We start from the raw sequence: 303 nt of genomic DNA, 5'->3' as shown, positions 1-303 counted from the left end.
TGACATGTTCTAATCTTTTAAACAGCACATGACCTCATGACTATGTCATAGCTGGAAATGGTATGAACAATGAGAAGGAATAAAAGAGTGTTCCATATGATTGAAATGCACAGTATTAAGTGGTGATGGTGTCACACTTTCCAATCTGTATCTAGACAAAACAGTTCATACAACCCCATGAATGAGACAGGTACATAAAATCAGGCACCACATTCATTTTCTTTTCTGCTGTGTGCCTCTGTGTTTATCCCTTTGCAGTTCCCACAATGTTTAGACACTCAGTAGGGGCTTCTGTGGAAGCTG

Source organism: Narcine bancroftii, chromosome 2, assembly GCF_036971445.1.
Source record: "Narcine bancroftii isolate sNarBan1 chromosome 2, sNarBan1.hap1, whole genome shotgun sequence".
NCBI lineage: Eukaryota > Metazoa > Chordata > Chondrichthyes > Torpediniformes > Narcinidae > Narcine > Narcine bancroftii.
This window is presented reverse-complemented; position numbering follows the sequence as displayed.